The 23,805-nt window shown below is 40.9% G+C and overlaps 1 long non-coding RNA gene across 2 annotated transcripts in view; it reads right to left on the bottom strand.

The window, feature by feature from the left end:
• Positions 1-1,252: 1,252 nt before the first annotated feature.
• Positions 1,253-23,805, bottom strand: part of LOC125486309 — a 58,191-nt gene continuing 35,638 nt past the window's right edge. For both annotated transcript variants that reach the window (XR_007264998.1, XR_007264997.1), the window contains 3 exons: positions 19,257-19,362; positions 8,578-8,690; positions 1,253-1,471 (listed from right to left, as the gene is read on the bottom strand). This is a non-coding gene — a long non-coding RNA (uncharacterized LOC125486309). The remainder of the gene's footprint in view (positions 1,472-8,577; positions 8,691-19,256; positions 19,363-23,805) is intronic.

Genomic DNA, 23,805 nt, shown 5'->3' with positions numbered 1-23,805 from the left:
ACACACACACATATATCTTCATTCACAAATGAAATAATGTTTTGAAACATATACTTTAGGAGCAAAATACAGACAGGGATCAAAAAACAAATTTAGTAGATCAAGAGTCCGGACTTACAAAGGTGAGGTGAGTTGTTTGTAGGTTTCTGGGTATCTCTGAGAGTACTGCAGTTACAGGTCTGATAAACTGCAGCTGACCAAGTCAAGAACTATAATATACAACGTTTCAACCCCCAGGAGCATTTTATGCCTGTGTCTCTCAGAAAGAATCTGCCTCACTGCTCCAAAGAGTAACGTAATCTTGTGTAAGTAATATTTACACCACACAAATTCACTTGACCTTCAAGTTACAAAAAGTCTTCTGGCATTTTTAAACTATACAGCAATGTCCAACTTTCATTTTCCAGTTCATAGTTCAAAACAAAAAAAGAAAGTGGATCCTTACTCATGACAGATCGAACCATCTGAGAAAATGATCACACTTTCTAAATAATGACTATTAGCATTATTGTTGGGTTTAAACTTGATTAATAAAACATCATAAAATCCCTGCAATGTGAAAGCATTTGGCCCATTGTGTCCACACCAACTCTCCAAAGAGCATTCCACTCACACTCAACCCCCATCCCACCCTGCCTTTCCTATGGCTAACCCACCTAGCCTGTACATCCTGAACACTATGAGCAATTTAGCATGGACAATCCAACTAACCGACACACCTTTGGACTGTGGGAGGAATCCAGAGCACTCAGAGGAAACCCACGCAGACACAGGGAGAATTTGCAAACTCTACATAGACAGGCACCCGACGATGGAATCGAACCTTGGTCCCTGGCGCCGTGAGGCAGCAGTGTTAGCCTTTGACCCACTGTGCCATTCTTAAAGATCATTCTTTGACTATTTCAAATGATTTCTACTGTGGTCTGCATTAAGGGGGAAAGAAAGGATTACAACTAAATTCTTCAGCTATTGATTTCTTTATTAAAATATTGTATCCAAAAGCAATTAATAATCTATAATTTAAATACAATTTCTAAAACCCACAGTGCTATGTCTTTTCAAAGACAATTTCATTAAGTGCTGCGATGTGTGTTACTGAAAGACATGAGTGTCATACAGAAATATCCAGATGTCTACAAGCTAGTAATTTCACTGATAGCTATCATGCCTTATGAGTGCTTGCACGTGAAACTGGTTTAACTGAATACAGAATAATTTCATGCCTTTTATAATCCAATTTAATGCTGCCAATAGTTCCTAGAACATTCAAATACTTTGCCAAGATTATCATTTTATCATTCCATATGTGAACCACTTACTATGTAAAATCAGTGATCCTTACAGAAAAGGCCATCCAAATGCTGAGGCATTCCATTAATGGGCTCTGGAACCAATGTTGCATTACAAAGATAGCTGGGTGAAGATGCATGAGTTTCTGCCACAGATCTAATCCACTCCTGAGCAACAGTGTCTGTCGAACAGAAAGAAAATAGGCTCTATATAGACATAAGTAATTCTGTGAAATTAAATACAAAGAAAATAAGAAAATGGAAATGCATCAGATTTAATGACAGCATTGATTTATAGAATAAAATAGCCAGAAGGAGTCTGTTTGGCCCATCATGCTGTGCTGGGTCTGTGAAAGAGTTATCCAATTTGATATTAGATCCTTTGGGTTGCATAGAATCCCTACAGTATGGACAGAGGCCATTAAGCCCATACTAACCTTTCAAACAGCATCCCACCCAGATCCACACCCCTCCCCAGTCCCATAACCCTGCATTTCCCATCACTAATCCACCTAACCTGCACACCATGGGGCAATTTAGCATGGCCAATCCACCTAACCTGCACATCTTTGGACTGTGGGAGGAAACCAGAGCACTCGACGCAGACACAGGGAGAGCGTGCAAATTCCACACCGACAGTCACTTGTGACTGGATTCAAACATAGATTCCTGGCGCTGTGAGGCGGCAATGCTAATCACTGAGCCACCTTGTCACCCTTGCTCACTAGTAAAATGCCCACTCATTCTCACTTGAGTTCCACCAGTTTCACTCAGTTCCAGACCTCTTTTTAGCCTTTAGTTGGACAAAAGAGCTAAAGAGGTGAACTGAGTGTAAATGCCTTTGGCATCAAGGCAGCACCTGGCTGAGCACAGCATCATGGACCCCCTGTAAAACCGAAGTCAGTGGGAATCAAGGGGAAAACTTTGTGCCAGTTGGAGCCACACCTGGCACAAAGAGGATTGTTCTGGTTTACGGAGACCAGCATCTCAGTCCCAAGGCAACGGTCAGCACATTCTCCACAGACTGTTATAAATTCATCCATTTCCAGCTGCTTCATGAATGACATTCCCTCCATCATAAGATCAGAAGTGGGGATGTTTGCTGATGATTACATAGTGTTCAGTTACATTTACCACTCCTCAGATACTGAAGCAGTCCACTTCCATTTAGGCTTGGGCTGATAATTGACAAGTAACATTCAGGCGACACAAGTTCCAGTCAATGACAGTGTTTAACAAAAAGCAAATTTTACCATCTCTCCTTGACTGTTGATGGCATTATCATTGCTGAATGCCCCCCACAACAATGACCCGGGGGGTCACTATTTACTGGAGGTTTAATAGTACTAGCCATGTAAATACTACAACAACAGTCTTTCAAATCTGCAATGAGTAAGCCACCTCCAAACTCCCCAGAGCCTGTCTACCATCTAAAATGAATATGTCAGGAAATTGATGGAATATTACACCAGGATGATGATGACTGCAGCTCCAATATTCAAGACACACAATGCCATCTAGGACAAAGCAATTTGCTAACTTGATACCCACCAATCTTAAAGAACACTGATTTCCTTCAGCACTGGTGTACTATAGCAGTAGTGCATACCATCTACAAGGTAAACTGCAGCACATCAACAAGGCTCTTTCAACAGCATCCCCTGAACTTGAGACGTTTCCCTGGTTGACAAAGAAGGGCAGAAGTTGCTGGGAATCACAATCTGCAGTTTATGCTTCAAATCATGCATCATCATTACATTCGGAGCTATGGGCTGAATCTAATGTTATTTTGGCTAAGTGTGAGTTGTGTCCAGTTTTTAGGAAGAATTCTCACCATGATTTTCTTTTGTATGTGACAAAACATTTCTCAATAACTATCTACCCCATCCCAATGTTATCCGACATGTCAGATTCTAGCCAAATCTTACCATGCGCCATTCTCAGAAGAATGGGACTCTCACCAATATCTGCCAAAAGACTGGCATCCCTTGCAACATCATCTTTAAGAGCCCATTGTGCACCTGGAGGATCACTGTTAGTCTAGAGCTGCCCTGTGTGGTACCTTAGAATTTATTGTCATATGTACTTTTACAAGAAAAATACAATGAAAAGTGTTAAAAGTCGCCTTACCATGGCACCTGTATTAATGACAGAAGTTATATGTAAATTCATAAGTAACAACAAAAAGTAAATTTAAGACAAAGTTCATCACAGTCCATTTAACGTCTCCTGGTCTTGGAGGAAGCTGATCAATCCATGATGAGAACTGGCCACACTGGGATGAAACCGACATGCTGGGCCATGGAAAAACTGGGCCAAAAGCCTCTGCCGAAGAAAACTGCTGCCGGGACAAGACTGCCACCCTTGATAAAGAACCCTCGCCAGGCCATCAGATCGCTGGGCCGGACGCATCTGCTAAAGAAAGTGCCGCCAGGAAAAAGAACGCCAATCTGGACAAAGACGCCACACCGGATTATGTGTGCTGCCTAATGTTCGGCTACTCACCCTTAATGAAGAGATTACCCTGACTTTGGCAACCCCAAGCATGGACTGGTATTAGAGGCTGCCCTTGTTATGCCCTTGTTAGGACCCCTGTTTGAAGGCTTGACTTGACGGAGGACTGCTAACAACCATGACAAGCTTCCCGGCTTTGTGCCCATATGACATAGCAAGGCAAGACATAAGTAATATCAGCCTAGTATCTCTGGCTGAGAGAAAAAACCCAAAAAGGCGAGACAGGAGTTCTGTGAGCATTGTGTTCAAGCGACAACAGGCCTAAATTTGGACATTTTAAATTGACCCAGCGCCGGAAAAATCAGGTCTGACAGAAAATTGACCAAACTAAAATTAAACAGCAACCAGCTGCTTTCAGTGAAAGAGAACAATGGAAACCAAGGTCAATGAGGTCACAAAAGTTCTGGGGGAACCAATTACAACCAGCTTGAAGACTGTATTTGGAGAAGTATCAAACAGAATTTCTGGCATCTTGACTGCCTGAGTTTGCACACATTACACCTTTTGGCATGGCAACAGTGGAGAGGTTTTGGCGTGATCCCATTGGATGATTTGAACCCAGCTCATGTCTCCATTTACCAAAGGCCACAGAACATTCTGGAAGGTCCAGTGTTGGGGAGGGGGGGGGCGTAAAAACACACACACCTTGAAACCAGCCCCTTAGTGAAGATTTAGTGAAGACTTGACCTGGCTTAGCAGTGGAGCCCCAACCACCTGGAGAGAGAGAGAAGATCTGCCATAACAGTTCTTAGAGCTATCTGGTGCCAGTGATTGTGGATGCTGGGTATGTGTGACCACTGCCCACGGATCGTGCCCTGAGATGTTGGTGCCCAGTGTCCAGCGGTGAGCTGAAGTGACCGGATACTCACTGTGATATTCATGTTGGGAAAAATTTACACCTAACTTGTTCAGCACGTTTGGTAAGACAGGAAGTTCAATTTTAAGAAAGTGAGTTGAGCCATTAAGAAGGTATTTAACAAGCTACAATCCTCATTTATTGCCAACTTACCATTCACTAGCAAGAACCTCACCTTGTCGCTCAGCAAAAGCATAAAGCATGCAGCAAACTGCCCCAACCTGTCGAGATAGGCCTTGTTAGAATTCTCATAGAGACGTACAACACGGAAACAAGGAAACCTTTGGTCCAACTCATCAATCCTGGCCAGATATCCTAAATTAATTTAGGCCCATTAGCCAGCATTTAGTGCATATCCCTCTAAACCTTTCCTATTTATATACCCATCCAGATGCCTTTTAAATATTGTATTAGCCTCCACCACTTCCTCTGGCAGCTCATTCCATACACGCACCACCAGTCTATATGAAAAAAGTTACCCCTTAGGTTCCTTTTAAATCTTCCCCCTTTCACATTAATTCTATGCCCTCTAGTTTTTGACTCACTCACCCTGGGGAAAAGACCTTGGCTATTTACCCCATCCATACCCCTCACGATTTTATAAACCTCTATAAGGACACCCCTTAGCCTGCGATGCTCCAGGGAAAATAGCTGTAGCCTATTCAACCTCTCCCTATAGCACAAACCCTGCAGCCCCTCAAAATCATTTCTGAACCCTTTCAAATTTAACAACAGCAGGGAGACCAGAATTGAATGCAGTATTCCAAAAATGGCCTCACCAATGTCCTGTACAGCTGCAACATGACATCCCAACCCTTCTCCTCAATGCACTGAACAATAAAGGCAAGATCATCTGATATAGTCACAAATGTCACAATAGTCATAAGATACTGCCCTTTATTTCCAGTCCTTCACTGTCACTGTCACTGGGACCACATCCTGGAATCCCTCCCCTAGAGAACAATAAACTGAAAAGAAATAGATCCCCAAATAACCTGATGAAAGGTACCAATTTCACTGTCTAAAACTTCCACTATAACAGTTAAACCAATAATTAACTTGAATTGAGCATGTATTAACAGGCAAATTGTATTGTGATAGAAACATATGGCCAATAACTTTTAAACTTTAAATTAACTTTATATAGTCAATAAAACTTTGATCATTCTCATGCAATCTCAGCATCATTCTCAGAGCCTACATGGTGTCACATATAGTTCTTCAAGCCCTACCTTCTACATACACGATCTTTCACTTTTTCCACTCATTGGATTGGAGTTACTTTTAAAAGCAACACTATTCCAACTGAGTCTCTCAGATATAATTAATATCCTCAACAGATACTTCTGTTGAGTCATCTTAGCTTTGTTCACAGTAGCATGAATACCACAGAAATGTCTTTAGAATCATAGAATCCTACAGGACAGAAAAGGTCCTTCAGCCCATAGAACCTGCATGAACAAAAGTCTACTTTAAATTTACACTTGTCCCATATTACAGCACTTAACCTGTACCTTTGACTGCTATGACACTTCAAGTGCTAATCAAAGTACTTCTTAAAAGTTATGAGGTTCATAGAATCACAAAATCATACAGTCATAGAATCTCTACTGGGCAGGTAGAGGCCATTCTGCCCAGTCAGGCTGTACCCACCTGCCGAAGAACATATCACCTGGACCCACCCTCCCAACCTATCCCTGTTACCTGCTTCAACTAACATCCTAGGCAATGCATTCTATATTCCCATCACCCTTTGTATGGAAAACAATTCCTCAAATCTCCTCTGAATCTCCTGCCTTTCAATGTGAGTTGTGCCCCCTTGTTATTGTAGAAATAAGGGGAACAGCTGTTTCCTATCCATCCTACCCATGTCTCTCATAATCTTATACACCAGGACCCCTTCAACCTTCACTGCTCAAAAGAAAACAACCCAAACTATCCAGCCTCTCTTCAAAGCTGAAGTGCTCCATCCTAGGCAACATCCTGGTGAATCTCCTCTGCACCTCCTCCAATGTAATCACATCCTTCCTACAGTGTGGTGACCAAAACTACCCACAATACTTGGTCTAACTGTGGTCTAACCTAAGTCCTGTTTCTCTTTCTCCTAATGCCCTGCTATTCATTGAATACTCCCTTGTTTTGTTACTTCTTCCAAAGTGCATCACTTCACACTTAGCAGGATTAAATTCCATCCGCCACTGGTCTGCTCATCTGACCAACCTGTCTATATCTCCCTGTAACTTAGCACTTTCTTCCTAACTATTAATCACTCAGTCAATCTATATGTCACCTGCAAACTTACTTCTCAAACCCCACATTTTCTTCGATATCATTTATACATATTTCATGAACAGGAATGACCCCAGCACTGACCCCTGCGTTAAGCCGCTAGACACCGGCCTACAGTCACGCAATAAGCCTTCTGCCTCTACACGCTGACTCTTGTCACTGAGCCAGTTTTGGATCCAAGTTACTCTGTGTCCCATGTGCTTTCACATCTTTATCAGTCTCAAATGTGACACCTTGTCAAAGGCTTTGCAGAAATCCATATGAACTACATCATCCCTCATACCCTCATCTGCACACCTGGTCACCTAGTCAAAGAAAATTAATCAAATTTATTAGGCATGATCTGACAAAGCTATGCTGACTATCCCTGTTCAAACCTCACCTCTCCAACAGGAGATTAATTCTCTCCATCAGAATTTTCTCATTGTTTCCCTACCACTGATGTGAGCCTCACTGGTCTGTAATTCCCTGGTTTATCTTGACGACCCTTCTTGAAAAGTAAAACCACATTAGCCATCCTCCAGTCCTCTGGCACCTCCTCTGTGGCCAGAGAGGATTAAACATTTGAGTCAAAGCCCCTGTAATTTCCTCCCTCGTCTCACAATACAACCTGGGATACAACTTATTCAGAAATGGGGACGTGTCCACTTTTACGCCCACCAAGACCTCTAATACCTCCTCATTTCCTAAATCAAACTGTTCAAGAACCCTCACACTTCTTCTTCCCTAAATTCTTCTTCTCCAAAGTGAAGACAAATATGAATTACTCGTATAAACACCTTACCAATATCCTTCAGTTCCTTGCACAAATTTAAACCATACGTTGTGTGGTCGCTATCACTAAAATGCTCTCCTACTTCCATCTCAAACACCTGTCCAGCTTCATTCCCCAGAATCAGAGCCACTACTGAACTGTTCCTTTTTGGATCATCTATATGTTGATATGAAAAGCTCTCCTGAATACATTTCAAGAAATCGACCCTTTCTAAAGCCTTTAATCTATGACTATCCCAATTAATGCTGTGGAAGTTGAAATCCCCTAATAGAATTACCCATAGATTATTTTTACAAACCCCCAGTGAATTGCCTACATATCTGCTCTTCTATTGTCTGCTCACTGCTTTAGGGCCTACAATACCCTCCTAACAATGTGACTGTTCCTTTTTTATTTTTAAGTTCTACTCACAAAGCTTCATTTAAAGTCCCTTGCAAGATATTATTCCTCCTTACAGCAGCAACTGACTCCTTAATTAGCAATGTGACACCACCTCCTCCTGTCTTGCCTGAAGATCCTATACCCCAGAATGTTGAGTTGCCAGTCCTGCCCCACCCTCAAACATGTCTCCATGATGGCAACAACATCACAATTCCACATGTCAATCCGTACCCTAACTCATCTGTCTTCCCTATAATACTCCTAGCATTAAAGTAGAGGCCATCCACCCTCAACTTACGCCCTTGAAATTCAACATTAGTATGACATCTAAGTACTTATCAGGAGAATAAAGTTACAAAGTTGCATGGCTTTGAACAAATGGATACAAAAACGAATTAATTTAATCTCAAATTCCCTTCTGAAGCTCCTACAATCAGGTTGTTATCAATATGACATGTATCATAGAAGCATACCTTTATTTTCTTTGTCTTCATGTCTTTTCCTTTCATCATCCAGAGAGCTATAGATTTTACCCGAACTTTTTCCTTTGAAGGAGTATAACTTGACTGCGTCTGAGCTTTTTTTTCTGTTTTTTTTAGCAAAATAATGAATTGTTCAGTAATTGTTTCTCCTGCTACCCTTCAACTCCAATCCATTAGATCTAATCCCATTCAAATTCTACTGTAGTTGTCTCTCAATGAGTTAATTATTCTTAGTCTGGATTATTCCTTATCCGACCTCAACATTAAACCTTAAACTTTCCTTTTCGTCCTGGATGAATTGTTTTTTCCCCCAAATTAAAATAATTCAATTTTAACAGTTTTCGATAGGCTAGTGGGAATATGGAAGCATTACAGTATTTATAAAATATCTAGCTGGATATAAACTGCATTGAAGAGAATATTATCTCCATGTACAGGAGAACACATTTCGCTAAGTTTGGCAATAAGGATCAATTCACAAAACAGTAAATTCAAAAGCTACAAGACAAATAGTAGAATAGCTATTTGTGTAAAAATGAGCCAAGTGAGACTGGAAGGGGCAGAGAGCTTAACAAATATGATGGGGCATTAATGGCTAGGGTGACATTAAGAAGAAATAGATTGAAAAGTGTGATGATTAATACATTAAAACGAAATGTGCAAAGCGTTTGCAACAAAATAGATCATTTAATAACACAATTAGAAATAAATAGCTTTGATATAATAACCATTTCAGAGCCATTGTTGCAGAGTAACCAAGGCGTGGGAATTCAATATTGCAGATTTTTTGACACTTAGGAGAGATAGGTGAAATTGAAAAAGAGGAGGAACTGCCTGTTAAGGAAGGATAGAATGAAGACATCAGAAAAAAAGATTTTTAGTTCTGGATACTGAAGGAATTTGGATGGAGCTGAGAAATGAGAGGCAGAAAACATTTAGTGAAGTTGTTTATAGACCATGTAACAACCATTTTATTGTCTGCTACAGGATGTGTGATGAAATTAGTAGTGCATACAATAATACAGCTACCATCGGAGGGGTTGGGAAGGGGGAGGAAATTCAACTTCATCCAGAAGGGGGAAGCCACATTTGCAGTATGAATGTAATAGATGAGTTCCTGGATTGTATTGCAGTTTCCTAGATCAGTACGTCAAGAAATAACAAGGGAATCAGTTATTTCAGATCCAGTATTGTGCAATAAGAAAAGATTAATGAGTAACTTTTGTCAGAGAAGTGCCTCTGCGGAGGAATAATTACAATATGATTACAGCTATATTGAGTTTGAGGATGCTGTCCAATCTGTAGTATTAACCTAAACAAAGCAAACTATGTGGCTATGTGGGCCAACTTAAGTGGATTGGAAAACTACTTTAATAGTCTAACGATGGTTACACAATAACAATCATTTAAAAACTAATTCATAAATTGTAATAAATACACATTCCATTAAATAATAAAAATCCCAAGAGAGAAAACATCCAGTTCTGTCTAACAGGAGAAATTAAAGATGGCATAAAGTTATTGAGCAAGTTTTGTTATGATAGTCAAAAGGAATAGTCAATGCAAGGAATCATCATTGGTGGTCCCTCGCAGATGAGGATGACTCTCTTCCACTCTCACGGAGAGTCTGAAGGTGGCTGTACAGATCAATAAGGCTACCGCAGGCTCTGTTGCACTTGAGGCAGGTGGTGGTCATGTGAAGGGGTGGCTGGGGCATTGGTGTGGCAGCACCTCTGTTCACCGTTTTTGTCGGGCTTCCACTTTTTCCCTGATGGCAAGTCTTGAGGTGTTTGATATCTTCCCAGATGCCCCTCCTCCACTTTGGACGGTCTTGGGCCAGTGATTCCCAGGTGTCTGTGGGAATGCCGCACTTTGCCAGTGAAACCTTGAGGGTATCACTGAAACACTTCCTCTGTCCACATGGGGCTCCCCTGCCATTTCAGAGCTGGGAGTATAGAGCACCTGCTCGGGGAAGTCTTGTGTCGGTCATGTGGACAATGTGCCCCGCCCTTCACAGCCAATCAAGGGGGGTCAGTACCTCGATGCTGGGGATGTTGGCCTGGCCAAGGATGCTGGTGTTGGAGCAGCTTTCTTCCCAGCGGATTCACAGGATCGTGCGCAGGTGGCATTGGTGGTACTGCTCTAGCGCCTTGAGGTGTCTGCTGTAGACAGTCCATGTTTCAGAGTCATATCGGAGGGTGGGAAACGCCCTCTTTTTAATTCAGTAATGGATGGCCAGGAAATTGCTAAGGAAAGAGAAACTAGAACAGCAGATTTATGATAATATATAAACAGTTTGCGAAAGCGTCTGGTAGGTATATAAAAAGAAAGAGGCGACTATGTAAAAGTATGACCCTTAAGTTCAGACAGAATCCAAAGTTTTAATGGTGAATTAAAAACAATGGTGGAGGCAAATATCTGCCTTCACATTTGTAGACATAAAATAATTCTGTAAGTAGTGGGCAAGTGATGGTAGTCACAAAAACCTGGAGAAATAATTGGGATTAAATCAACAGAAAACCCACAAATCATGTGCCTAGTGTTCTACTGTTCTAAAATTGTAGACAACAGAGAAAGGGATTGCATTGTTTTTATCTTTCAGAATTCCTTAGATTTCAGAAAACTTCCCTTGGAATGGAACATAACAAAGTTAATTGCACTTTTTGAAAAAATTGGAGAGAGAAAACTGGAACCTAAAGGCTACTTTCACCTGGCCTCAGTAGCTCATCTTTGTTATTATTCATTCAAGCAATGTGGGCCTCATTGCCTAAGCCAGCATTTGTTGCTCTACTTGCTTGCCTTGGAGAAGGTAGTGGTGAGCTGCTCTTCTGATCTGCTGTACTTCTTGTGATCAAGTTACACCCAGAGCGCTGTTAGGGAGCCTTTTCCAGAATTTTGACCAAGTGATGGTGAGGTTATGGTGAAAAAGTTCCAAGCCAGGATGGTGAGGAGATTGAAGGTGAACTTTCAGGTTGTGGTATTCTCATGTACTTGTTGCCCTTGCGCTTCCACACAATAGTTGCTGTGGGTTTGGAAGGTGCTGTCTAAGGAGGCTTGGTGAGACATTGCAGCACATCTTATAGATGGTACACACTGGTTCCGCTGAACATCAGTTTTGACGGGCCTGAATTTTGAAGGTGTTATGTGGGGTGCCAATCAAGTAGCTTTGTCCTGGATAGTGTTGAGCTTCCTGAGTGTTATTGGAGCTGCTTAGTCCTTCTTGGAAATGGTGTTCAATACTGGTTCACAAGCTGAGGCTGAGGAGGGGTTTGTGGTGACCGGTGATCAGCAGGAGACTTTCTTGCCAATGTTTGACCTGATGCCAAGTAACCTCATGGGGTCCAGAGTCGAAGTTGAAGACTCCCAGGGTAAATCTCCCCCAATCGTTTAGCAGCACTGTGCTTACATGTCTGATGGATTTGTTCCCTTGGTGGGACCGGACATATCCAGGAATGACGATAGAAACATAGAAAGTAGCTGTAGCAGTCGGCCATTCAGCCCTTCATGCCTGCATCACCATACAATATGATCATGCCTGATCATGCAATTTCAATATCCTATTCCCGCTTTTTCTCCATACCCTTTGATCCCTATAGCTGCAAGCGCCACATCCAGCTCCCTCTTGCATATATCTAATGAACTGGCCCCAACAGTTTTGTAGGAGAGAATTCCACAGGTTCACGACGCTCTGAGTGAAGAAATTCTTCCTCATCTCAGTCCTGAATAGTTTATCCCTTATTTTTAGATGGTGACCCCTAGTTTTGGACTTCCCCAACATCGCAAACATTCTTCCCACATCTAGCCTGTCCAGTCCCATCAGGATTTTCTTTGTTTCTATGAGATCCCCACAACATTCTTCTAAATTCCAGTGAGCACAAGCCCAGTTGATCCAATCTTTCTTTATATGTCAGTCCGGTTATCCCGGGAATCAGTCAGGTACAGCTTCCTTCGCTGGACTCCCTCAATAGCAAGAATGCCCTTCCGCAGACGAGGAGACCAAAACTGCACACAATACTCAAGGTGTGGCCTCACCAAGGCCCTGTATAACTACAGCAAGACATCTTTACTCCAATATTCAAGTTCTCTCGTTATTATGCCAGCATGCCATTAGCTTTCCTCACCACCTGCTGCACCTGCATGCCAACCTTCAGCAACTGTTCCATCTTGACACCCGGGTCTCGCTGCACCTCACCTTCTCCTAAACTGCAACCATTCAGATAATAATCTGCCTTCCTGTTTTTGCCACCAAAGTGGATAACCTCACAGTTATCCATGTTATATTGTATTTGCCAAGTATTTTCTCACTCAGTCAGTCTGTCCAAATCACCCCGCAGCCTCTTAGCATCCTCCTCACAGCACGCACTGCCACCCAGCTTAGTTTATCTGTAAATTTGGAGATATAACATTCAATGCCTTTATCCAAATTGTTAATGTATATTGTGAACAGCTGGGGTCTCAGCACTGAGCCCTGCAGCATCCCCATTCATTTGGAATACTCACTTTGGAATACTGCACGCAGTTCTGGTCTCTCTGCTATAGGAAGGATGTTGTGAAACTTAAAAGGGCTCAGAAAAGATTTGCAAAGTTGTTGCCAGGGTTGGAGGGTTTGTGCTATGAGGAGAGGTTGAATAGGCCGGGACTATTTTCCCTGGAGCGTCGGAAGCTGAGGGGTAACCTTATTGGGGTTTATAAAATCATGAGGGGTATGGATAGGTTGAATAGTCAAGGTCTTTTCCCTAGGGTGGGGGAGTCTAAAACTAGAAGGTACAGGTTTAACGTGAGAGGAGAAAGATTTAAAAGGGACAGAAGGCGCAACTTTTTCACATGGAGGGTGGCGTGTGTATGGATTGAGCTGCCAGAGGAAGTGGTGGAAGCTGGTACAATTACAACATTTAAATGGTCCCTGGCTGAGTTCATGAATAGGAAGAGTTCAGAGGGATAAGGGCCAAATTCTGACAAATGGGACTAAATTTGTTTAGGATATCTGGTTAGCATGGACCAGTTCAACCGAAGGCTCTGTTTTCACACTGTACATCTCTATGATTCTATGACTCGTCACTGCCTGCCACTCTGAAAAGGGCCCAATTATTCCAACTCTTTGCTTTCTGTGTGTCAACCAGTTCTCTATCCACATCAATACATTATCTCTGATACCATGAGCTTTAATTTTCCTTACTAATCTCTTGTGTGGAATCTTGTCAAAAGCCTTTTAAAGGTCCAGACAGACAACATCTACTGATTCACCCTTGTCCACTCCACTAGTTACATTCTCAAAAAATTTGAGAAGTTTTATCAGACATAATTTCCCTTTCCTGAATCCATGTTGACTTGTATCAATTCTGTCACCACTTTCCAAATGCTCAGTTATTGCATCCTTAATAATTGACTCCCGTATTTTCCCCACCACTGATGTCAGGCTAACTGGCCTATAATTCCTCATTTTCTCTCTCCCTTCTTTTTAAGAAATGAAGTTACATTAACTACCCCCCAGTCCATTGGAATGCTTCCAGAGGCAATAGAATGTTGGAAAATGATAATTAATGCGTCCACAGTTTCTAAGGCCAATTTTTTAAAGTACTCTGGGATGCAGAGCATCAGGCCTTGGGGATTTATCGGGTTTTAATTCCATCAATATCCCAAATACCATTTCCTGACTAATAAGGATTTCCTTCTGTTCCTCTTTCATGCTTGATCCTTTGTCCCCTAGCATTTCTGAAATATTATTTGTGTCCTCCTTAGTGAATACAGATCCAAAGTATTTGTTCAACAGTTCTGCCATCTCTTTGTAATCCAATATGAATTCATCTGACTTTAACTGTAAAGGACCTACATTTGTCTTCACCAGTCTTTTTCTCTTCACATATCTGTAAAAGCTTTTGCAGTTAGTTTTTATGTTTTCTGCAAGCTTAATTTCATATTCTACTTCCCCTTCTGATTTAAACCCTTTGTCCTCTGCAGGTTTTTAACTTTCTCTCAGTCCTCAGGTTTGCTGCATTTTCTGGCCGATTTATATGCCTGCTCTTTGGCTTTAACACTATCCCTGATTTCCCTCGTTAGCCATGTTGAGCCACCTTCGCTGTTTTACTCTTATGCCAGACAGGGATGTACAACTGTTGAAGTTCATCCATGTGTTTTTTAAAATATCTACCATTGTCTAACCACCGTCAACCCCTTAAGTATCCTTGGCCAGTTTATCCTGACCAATGCATGCCTCATACCGTCAAAGTTAGCTTTCTTTAAGTTCAGCACCCTACTTTCAGATTTAGCTGTGCCACTCTCCATTTTAATGAAGGATTCTACCATATACTTATATTCTTTACCAAACAGTTTCACACCACAAGGTTGTTAATTAATCCTCTCTCATTACACAAAGCCAGTCTAGGATGGATTGCTCTCTAGCTAGTTCCTCAACATATTGGTTGAGGAAACCATCCCTCGTATATCACAGGAAATCCTCCTCCATTGCTTTGCTACCAGTTTGGTTAGTTCAATCAATATGTAGATTGAAGTTACCTGTAATAACTTCTGTACCTTTCCTGCATGCATTTCTAATTTCCTGTTTGATGCCATGCTCAAACTCACAACTACTGTTTGGTGATCTACACATAACTCCCACCAGTACATTTTCCCCTTTGGTCGCCGTAGCTCCACACATGCTGATTCCTTATTGTCCAGGCTAATGTCCTCCATTACTAGTGTGTAGGTGATGTTAATCTCCTCGTTAACCAGCAACGCCACCCTACCTCCCTTTCCTTTCCATCTATCTTTCCTGAAAATTGAATAACCCTGGACGTTGAGTTTCCATCCTTGGTGACCCTGGACCCAGGTCTCAGTGATTCCAAATACATCACATCCATATGACGATGATGTCTGGGATGTTGTCAGGTGTCCATCCATGCAAATGTCTATGTCACCGCATTTCTTGACTAGCCAGGGACAGCTGTTTGTAGTTTGGTGTCTTAGATGTTAGTAAAGAGGACTTTGCAAAGTTGACAGGAGTGTGTGTCATTGTCAATGACAGTTAGTCCTTCCAGTTTCATTCCTTTTATCAGACTTTGTAATGGTTAGAGAGGGTCCAGACAGTAGGGTACATCAGGGTCCAATAACCAGAGTCAGGACTCTAGGGGGCCTAATCTGCTCAGGCAGGGAGAAGGGTTGCTTAACTTGCTTTGGGGGCTTGGAATGTAACCAGGGGTCTGGGGCCTGGGCCAAGTGCAGCACTGGGGCCCGTGACTTCTGTCCCTGTCCTTGCAGTTGATTACAACTGAACGGCTTGCCAGATCCTTTAATAAGCAACCACATTGTTATGGATCTGGTGTCACTTATAACAGGTGATGATGTTCTATACCATCGTTATACAGCCATAATCAGTCCCTAAGAAGGGTCACTGGACCTGAAATGTTAACTCTGCTGTCAGATGTTGCTAGACCTGCTGACTGTCTCTGGAAATGTCTGTTTCAGTTTCAGGTTTCCAGCATCCTCAGTTCTTTGTTTCTTGCTGTGGCCCTGATAGATTTTGCTTTCCAAAAGATATTAGTGGGAGAAAGACTCTGGCACATGGGAGATGATAACAGGGCACTTAGAAATTCGTCACTTGATTGGACAGTGTTAATACAAATTTATGAAGGGGAAATAGTGTTTGATAAATCTGTTAAAGTGTTTTTTTGAGGTTGTAAATATGTTGGAACCTGTGTAGGTGATAGATTTCAATTTTCAATGAACATTTAATAATGCAGTAAAAAACAGGTATGCCCTTATCCTTCTAGATGGTAATGGTGATGGGTTAGAAAGGGGCTGTTGAAGGAACCTTTCTGTGTTGTTACAGTGTATCTTGTAGATGGCGTATGTTTATGGCTCTACATTGCGGAGATAGTGAGTTGGGTATTAATCAAGTTCTCTCCTTTCTATTAAATGATACCAAGCTTTTTCAGTGTTGTGGGGCATGAACGCATCCAGGCATGGAAAGTATGCTATCACACTCTTGACTTGTGCCATGTAGACAGTGGACAGGCATAGGGGAGACAGGTGTTGAGCTACTCACCGCAGAATTCCTTGCCTCTGACCTCCTCTATTAGCTACAGTACTTATATGATTGGTCCAGTTCAGTTTCTCATTTATAGTAATTCTTAGGATGTTTGTTGGGATGCTTCAGCGATAGCAATGCCATTGAATTTCAAGAGGAAATGGTTAAATTCTCTTTTTTTTTTGAGATTGTCATTGCATGTAATTTGTGTGACATGAGTATTACTTCACTGTATGTCACTGGCCAAGCCAGCTCTGAGTGCTTAGAGGACAGTTAAGTGTCAATGACATTGCTGTGGAGTCACAGTTTCCTTACCTAATGGACATTAGTGAAGCATCATTCGGCTCCTAATGTCAGATATTTATTGAATTCAAATTCCACCATCAGCCATTGCAGGATTTGAACCCAGGTCCCCAGAACAGTATTAGGGTTTTTTGGTTAATAGCCTAACAATAATACCACTGGGCCATCACCTCCCCTTATCTGTCCAAACCTGGATGTTGTCCAGATCTTGCTGCATTTGGACATGGACTCCTTCAATTCTCAGGAGTTGCAAATGGTGTTGAATATTAAAATCATTAGTAAATACCCTGACTTCTGATCTCAGGATGGAGAAAAAATCATTGATGATGGAATAGAAGATGATTGTGTCCAGGGCACTAACTTAGGGAACTCCCGTAACTGGGATGATTGACTTCTAACAGCCAAAACTATTTTCCTTTATGCTAGGCATGACCCCAACCAATGGAGAATCTTACTTCTGATTCTATTTCACTCTAGTTTTGTTTGAAACTCTGGTTTTCCTCTGCGTGATATCATACTCGGTCAAATGCTCTTGATATCAAGGGCAATAATTCTCACTTCATCTCTCGAGTTCAACACTTCTGTCCAGGTTTGGATCAAGTCTGTAATGAGATTAGGGACCAAGTGGGTCTGATGAAGACCCAAATGAATGTCAGAGGGCAGGAATTTGACCAAGTGCCTCTTAATAGCACTGCCAACTAACACTTCCATCACTTTATTGATGATCGAGAGTAACTGATAGAAGGATATTAACCATGTTGTATTTGTCTGCCCTGAGCAGAAAAGACATAGCTGGGCTATTTCTACAATGCCGGACAGATGTCAATGTTGCAGCTATGCTGGAATAGTTTGGCTAAAGGTGCTCCTAATTCTAGGACACATGTCTTCAGCACTATCACTAGAATGTTGTCAAGGTTCATAGCTTTTGCAGTATCCGTTGTCTTCAGCCATTGTTTGATATAATGTAGAGTGAAAAAAAATTGACATCATTTACAGTTTATGAGTGTGTGGTATCAATTTCCACCCATGGCTTGGACATTGCATCACTAACTTTAATTTCTGTTGGATAATACGAAAGCTCTCCCATTTCAATCCAGCATTTTAAGCATAAGGGATCATTTATTATTAAACATTTAATTATACTGAGGACCTTGGTGATACTCAGTCCATCAATAAAAGGTAATTCAAAAGATCCAATGTCGGATGCAATAGAAAAGACTTACCAGAAATGAAGAGAAAATAATGATGATACATGAATTAGTTTTTAAAATATTTTAATACTAAAGTGACCAAGCTAGCTCCAGAGAAAACAAAAAGGCCAGAAACCCAGAAAGAAGAGGCTGACAAAGCTCAAATGGATATTATAGAGAACAATTTTAAGAAAAAAAAACTCTCACACCTATATAAAGTGACAGTGATAAAATGATTGATACACTCTTGAGAGCCTTTTTCACAGTATTGTTATAACATTCAGTCCTACGAATCAAACCTGAATAGAGTTGACACAGGGCTATATTTTCAATTAATTAATATTTGCATATGTTTCAGCATTCCAGAGCGTTTACCTAATCAGAAAGAGTATTTCTGCAGAAAACATGAAGTCGTGCAATGTTTAGGAGATATTCTTCTATATAGAGACAGCATAATGGCAAAGTCTGAACTACTAAAAAAGAAATATTAAATCACTTTAGACTTATTGTAGTAACATAAGAAGAAAATGTCAGCAAAGGCAAATAAAATATTTAATGAGGAGGAAAACATTGCTTGGCTGAAAAATGTCTATTTTTTCACACCCACATCCTATTGGTGAATAAATAAAACAAAATGATTTCAATTGCATCTGATCACGTTCTTGATGTATTACACTATCTCCACAAATACCCCAATCGTCTCTCAAACCTATTTATATGCACTGCTCTCAAGAATCTTACAGCATTTTTGCTGTTAATTTTAAAAGTATATGGGTTCATGCAATAATTTAGAATGGAAGCTGCTAAAATATAACAAATAAAAATCCCTCATTGCACTTTATTATATTCATTAATATTTCAAATTCTATTTGTCAGTAGTTTTAGAATCCTGATCCCATGGGGGAAAATCTAATTTCTTGTCCCATCAATACTTTCATCTCTGATATCTCTGTGAATTTTCTCCCTTTGCTATTTCCATTAGCAACCAATTTAACTCTCACACTACATCAATTAATCTCAGTTAATCAATAGTAGATTAGTCATTTGAATAATTACAGTGGACAAACAAGTGGTGTCAAACAGATGCTTGGAGATACAGTATTAAATAGACATAGAATGCAGGAATAACATCTTTTAAGTACATCTCAACTCACTTTTGTCACTTTCCAATTCCTTGGCGTTCAGTAGCAGTTCTGGTTTTAAAGGAGAGTGGGGCTCTCAGGCAATTAGAGACTTATTTCATTTCCATGGTTAAAGGATCTGTATGAGTGGAATTATTAGAACATCAATCAGCATCCCCAGACAATATACATTCTTTTGCTGTTTTAATTGGACATAAACTGTCCCTGGAATACCAATTTGAGATTTGACAGTTATTCTGAATCAGTGAGATCTGAATTCCTGTGATCCTCTTATCCACATTTTAACTAGTGAAAACAGGCACCCTCCATTGCTAGTTTGTTCATTGCTCATAATTGTAACATATTGTTCATGATGCAATTCAAGATAATGCTATGCCTAGCCTACATGCCATTAGAAGAAACTGCTATGTTGGTCCAGTACACTGCCAGTCATGCAACAAGACAACAAGTTTTGTTTGTGGATAGCCATTGATTTCCTCCTTCTGCTACTTCCTCTTGCCCCCTCAGACAATCGTGTCTAGACTTCACTCCATACCCTGCTTTAACAGCACAACATAATCTGATGATACATCAGAAGAGGAAGACTGTCTACCTCTACATATATAAGATGCATTATCAGTTATTGTTGAGTTTAATTCACATTTTAGACTGGAGTTACCCCCATGATGTACACAATTGGCCTGAGAGATATCGATTTCAATCTCTCACTCTTAAGTCTCAACAATGCATTAGTGAAAATTTAACTTGCACAAATCTTTGATCTCATTAATTGACTTCAAATCACATACTTAATGATTAGTAATATATCGCTAACTATAATTAATTTATTAAGTGTACAAATAGGTATCCCCATCGTACACTGTCTTTGTTCATAAGGTAAATGTTTTTGCACTGCATGCAGTATAACTCTGGAACATTCTATAGTACAGATGAGGCTGTGAACATATGCACATACTTATAAACTTGCAGATTGGTAATAAAGAAGAACTGTTTGATGCACTGTATTCAATTACTAGAAAACATACCAGACAGTGCTACACCAAAGGTCAGGATGTAATGGCTAGCATTTTGGTATAGAAAAAGGCTTGGCTGGTGTAAACACTAGGTATGATTTTTATTTTGAAAATGTAAACTTGGGGGAAAATTAAAGTTTGGGCTGCTGTGTTACAGAGATTTAACCAGTTGTTTCTTTTCAAGGTGAAGATTAAAAGTGGAACTGTGTGGTCATTGGAACTTTTGGACAAGCTGGATTTGATATTTTTATGAGACTAGTTGGCGCCAAATGCCTTTGGGTTGAAAAAAGGAACTGCTCACTCAGAGCTTTTGTTTAAAGTTGCAGAATGGCACAAAACTGAGAAAAAGGAGCATTTGCACACAACCCTGTGAAAAACCTGAAAGCCAGCACAGATGTTCATCTCTCTTTCGCTCTGTGAGTGGACTAAAACCAGCAATAAAAGACTCTGAAAAGAAGAACTTCTAACTCACAAAATCTGCCGAAGTGTAACTGACCAGCTGTCAAATTGAGGATTGCCGCAGTTGACAGCAATATAAGGGTTAGGGTTATAAATGTTAACACCGTGCTGTGGTTGGTTCGCTCGCCGAGCTGGTTCGTTGGTTTGCAGACCCGAGCTACAAATCTACCCAAGAACCTTAAATATAATACTGTTGCCAGAACTCAAAAGGAATATGAGATAGGAATCACTTTTTCACCCAAGTAGATTAAATTCTTGTTCCACAGAATTTGTTCCTTTTCCATGCATTCACATTCAGTATGGAAACCTGGTTCATGCTTTCTGGCAAACTAGGTCTGAAGGACAACTTAATTGGAGAATTCTGCATGCTTTTATAAAATCTTCTTATTTTCTTCCAATTCCATGAATATTGGAAGAGCTTTCAAGCTCTCCAGCCAAGCTTTCCAGTGCTTTACCCCAGGGTGACGTAACAGAAAGTTTTTTTTAAAGTTTGTGGAAGTCTTCAAGCCTTCAGAGCTGGAAAGAATTATAAAGTGGACGTTTGTAGTCCATGTAGACAGGGCTGAAAGATACCCCACCAATGGGTGCAAATGGGTGAGTGTCCCTTCAAACGCCACGAATGCGGAAAGAACTTCACCTACTCCTGCAGACTCTTGAGGCACCAGCAGCTCTACACGTGATGAAGGATGGACGGTGGTGGACATTCCACAGTTCTTGGGGGGTGGGGGAGTGTACTTGATGAGCTGGGGCTCGATCCTTTCTGCAAGCTGGAGCAAGCCACATTCCCACTCCATGTCCAGTTCTCGTGTTAACCGTACAGTCCTTGATCTCTCCACAATCAAGTATCGAATGCTCCTTGGATAGCCTGGATGTGCTGAATGGCCTTTTCCCTGTTCCTGTGTTCCACTAGGGGATTAGAAGATGTCAGTGAGACTTCAGCACTGAACTTGCAGGGTCACTGGGAGCCAGGTGTCCATCAGGTATTATTTTAGGATGGCGTTTTTGGGAGGAAGTTTGTTCTGTTTAGCTTTGTTTTCCACCCACGATATTTTTGCAGAACAGTCTGTCTTATTTGTGAATAAATGTATGCAAGTGTTAGGGTTTTGTACAGGGTACAGATTAAGTTTGCATATTAGTAATTACTAATCCATTTTGCTAGTTGTTAAAGGATACATTTTCTAAAAATAAGTTTCATGTTCTTGTTTGTTGATGAAACTTGGTGTGATTTTCTTTTACCTTAACTAGTAGTCAAAGTCAAGCAAGTTACCTATCCTAGTAATTTAATTATTCACATGTATTTGTAATATCTCAAGGAATAGTCGGGCTTGAATTCCTGTGTACAGTTCCCATCAAGGTCATAACAAACGTTTAGGGACTCACCCAGGATCTTTGAATACAGACAATGTAAAGTTGGACATAAAGTGTGATTAATTGGCAAATGATGAAAGGGAATATACAAGGTTTCTCATACTACAAAATGTGACATTGGAAGCAGTTAAAATCATCTTGAATGTGGAGGAGGGTAACACTGAGTGATTTATAAGACTTGATTAAGACAAAGGCCATAGAATTGGCAAAGGAGTTAAAGGTGGAAATAGCTGCAAAAGCTATCAAGGGAGAAATATTTAAAATGTGGGCATTGTATTTGAGTTGATGAAAATACAGGAGAGTCCAGGTACACCAAGCAATTAGTCATCAATGATAGTTATAATTAATTTATAATTCAAACAGCTCAAATATTAAAGAGCATTAGAATTGAAAAGGATAGAGATAGAGTTGGAAAGATAAAACTTGAGGAAAACAAGACAGAAACATTCTCCAAAAGTCTGGAGTTAGAAATTCAAGAGAGAATGAAAGAACAACATGAGGAAACTAAGAAAATAATAATGGCTTAAAAATACTACAGATTAAAAAATGTCTCAGGTAGTGGACAACATTTCATTGAGAAAGATGCTACAATAGTGGATGTGGTGGTAGAAGGCTATTTGTGTGACTGCAGGCTGAAGTCCAACAGCGTACCACAGGGATCAATGCTGGGTGCGTTATTATTCATGATATTAATAAGTGATGTGGATGAGAATGTGGGGGGATAATAAGTAATTTGCAGTTGACACGAAGATTGGCTGGGTGGTTGACAATGAGGAAGAAGGTCTTAAGTTACAGGATAGAAACAGATTGGTCAGATGAGCAGATCAATGGCATATGAAATTTAAGAGTGAGCTGATGCACTTTGAAAGAATTAACGAGACAAGGGAGTACTCAATGAATGGCTGGACAATAGGAAGCTCAGAGGAACATAGGGATCTTGGGGTGTTTGACCACAGATTCCTGAAGGCAGCAGGGCATGTTAATAGGGTATTTAAGAAGAATACACAACATTTGACTTTATTAATCGAGGTATATAAGAGCAAAGAGTTTATGTTGGAGCTGAATAGCACTTTGATTAGACCACAGCATGAGTACTGTATGCAGTTATGGTCACTGCACTATAGCAAGGTTGCTATTGCATTGGAGGGTGTGCAGAGGGTATTCACCAGGATGTTGCTTAAGTTGGTGCTTCTTAGCTACAAAGAAAGGCTGGATAAACACCTCATCTTTACCATGGACATCCAGTCCCTATACACCTGCATTCCCCATGCAGATGGCCTAAAGGCCCTCCGCTTCTTCCTGTCCCGCAGGCCCCCTCCACTGACACCCTCATACGCTTAGCCAAACTCGTCCTCACCCTCAACAACTTCTCTTTCAATTCCTCCCACTTCCTACAGACAAAGGGGGTGGCCATGGGTACCCGCATGGGCCCAAGCTATGCCTGCCTCTTTGTAGGATACGTGGAACAATCCCTCTTCCGAAGCTACACTGGCCCTATTCCCCATCTCTTCCTCCATTACATCGATTACTGTATGGCGCCACCTCGTGCTCCCACGAGGAGCTCGAACAGTTCCTCCACTTCACCAACACCTTCCACTCCAACCTTAAGTTCACCTGGACCATCTCTGATACCTCTGTCTCCTTCCTGGACCTCTCTGTCTCCATCTCTGGCATCCACCTGGAAACTGATATCCATTTCAAACCTACCGACTCCCACAACT

This window comes from Rhincodon typus, chromosome 27, assembly GCF_021869965.1.
Source record: "Rhincodon typus isolate 14 chromosome 27, sRhiTyp1.1, whole genome shotgun sequence".
In the NCBI taxonomy this organism is placed as follows: Eukaryota; Metazoa; Chordata; class Chondrichthyes; order Orectolobiformes; family Rhincodontidae; genus Rhincodon; species Rhincodon typus.
This window is presented reverse-complemented; position numbering and strand designations above follow the sequence as displayed.